The sequence below is a fragment of the Melanaphis sacchari genome, unplaced genomic scaffold (assembly GCF_002803265.2).
Source record: "Melanaphis sacchari strain LSU unplaced genomic scaffold, SCAv2.0 Contig110_pilon_pilon, whole genome shotgun sequence".
In the NCBI taxonomy this organism is placed as follows: Eukaryota; Metazoa; Arthropoda; class Insecta; order Hemiptera; family Aphididae; genus Melanaphis; species Melanaphis sacchari.
Window position 1 is genome coordinate 1,101,647 of NW_020270425.1, and position 2,713 is coordinate 1,104,359.

Genomic DNA, 2,713 nt, shown 5'->3' on the forward strand with positions numbered 1-2,713 from the left:
CATTTTGTTTAACTTTTTATTTAATAATCCATCATTACTCTACTTAATACTTGAATGAGTAATAAAATAATATTTTGGGTTTATTGAACATATGAATATACTCATATGCCATATTTGTTCAAACAAGTAAAAACATAAAATTAAGTGATATATCCATATACCACGAATGTGATGTATGAATTAGCTAGAGATAGTGGCGTCAAACCTATACATGAACTGAAGTGACCGCTTTATAAATAAAAAGGGTGGATGGTTTTATTTGTATATGTGTTTTTGTTTTTACATTACATAATACCTATAATACTAAATGACTTAAGTTATTAGTTATTACCTATTAGAGGTATACAACATCCTCAGTGGCCAATGGGTGGGTGTATAAATATTTTGATTTTGCTTCACTTAAATTTATAAGACTCGGCGCCACTGGCTAAAAGATGTGAATTTATACGTTATGCAGTATGCACTGGTATAAACCTGTATTATATAAGGTATTAAATAAATGGTTCAAAATTATTTTGTATAGACGATATAAAAAAAAAATTAAGGCATTATTTTTAGTTATTATTACCATAAATAATATTTTTATTATTTATAATTGTAACATGTTTATTTAGCATTCGTGTGTTAGAAATGACTTAAATCAATTGTATTATTATTATATTGTAAATATATGTACAATGAGATGGTATATAAGTATTAATTATGGTTTTCGATATATATTTTTATTTAAAAATTTAACATAAAAAACAGATACCCTAATACCTTTGTTTATTTAAACAACTTTTTAAAGATAAAATAAATTTTTACTCAATTTTTCATACAAATTCTAAGTATTTAGTACTTACAAGAATTAAAAAATGTGGAACCAAAAATTCAGTAGAAATATTTGTATGCTAATTGGAAGATAATAAGGTTACTCAAATCCTAATTTATTTTGAAATTTATATAATTTCTAGTAACGAGGTGTATGAAATTATGGTACATGGTGCATCATAATTAGTAGCATGACTAAATATTAATTTGGTCTAAAATAATTCTTGTACATATATATATTTTTAATATTTTCTGACCTTTAACCATTTTTCAATTAATTAATTTTAAAATTATTCTTATTTCATGATTAACTACGGTTTTATAAGCTGTATAAAATTTCTGATAATTTAAGATACATAGAGGTTCTATATGTGGTATAATACGGTATTATACAAAAAATTAAAATAAAATACTGTATTTTGACATTTCTAGATATAGCGATAGATGACTAACCAATATGCTACATGCATGCTCATATTAATATGAGCTTCGTATAATATTGAATCATTAATATAATATATAATCAATAAAATTTGTACAGTTTTTTTCTCATTTTTTTCTTGCTAGTCGTTAAACAAATTAACACTATCTTGGAAATTTGTTGAATTTTTGGTTATAAAAGACACTAAACGTATCAATGAAGTTATAGTATAAGAAGAATCATATTTTATTTCAGTATTAACTGACTAGCTGTATATAATAAAAATATTTGGTGAACCTACTGGACACCTATACTGTATAATTTAGCTGTAATTCTGTACCAATTGCCCGTCTTTTTATAATGATTCATAGTAATGGTTCTGTTTCTTTAGTATATAAACTATTGTAATTTTGAATTATTTAATATTAGTTAAAAGAAATTATTTCATTTTATTATACCGCTATATCAAAGACTTTCCATTCGCACAAAAAAATAAAAATAAAAATATATCAACTTAGAAATCATTGTATACTATAGGTATAAATATACTTAATAAAAGGGGCAATTAACTCATTTATGCCATTATTGATAACAATTTGTAGAAACAACAAAAATAGATTATGTCTATATTATGGTAAGGCAAGAAAAAGAATATTTAAATATTTTATGTTATTGATTTAAACATCCAAATACATATTTATAATTACAAAATGACACCCGGTTACCAAAATGCATTAGAAAAAAAAATTGGATTCCAAATGTAAATCAAAAAGCCTAAAATGACTAAATTATCTTTTTAGAGTTTCTCAATTTCAAATAAGTTTGCATTTTCTTAATTTTTCATGATATAATCTCCTAATCCTAACAAGATTTTGTTATTCAAAAATAGAGAATCTTTAACCAACTGAATAAAATGTAATAAGTAATAAAATCTAAATAATATTCATTTTCATCCAACAAATAACAGGTTAACAATCCCAAAACAATAATATTTTATTATCATGTTTCCAATTAATTGCTTTTTTAAATTATAATGGTAATAGTAATATAAAATTTTATAATATACAGATTCATTTTTTATGGCTTTAAAAAAATCATGAAAACCCAACATTAATTATTATAATGAAATTATTCGGTTATTTGGGCATAATAGTATCAAAAAAATTTGAATATAAGTTAAAATATAATATACAAAATATGTAGCATAGACTTGTTTAGTAATCAAAAATTTTTTTTATATTTTTATCATTATAATTTCTCTTTACTAATTTATTCAATGATTATACACATAATTAAATATAGCAGTAATAAAAATAATAAGGGAAGATAAAAAAATAATAATACAGATTTTAAAATAATGGTATTTGTTTTAGTGTAATATGTAATTATATAATATTTTAAAACAATTATTATTCAATATATAATGAAGTACAACATAAATTTTAATGGAACGTAGTTTATAGTTTATCTCGCTCAGCA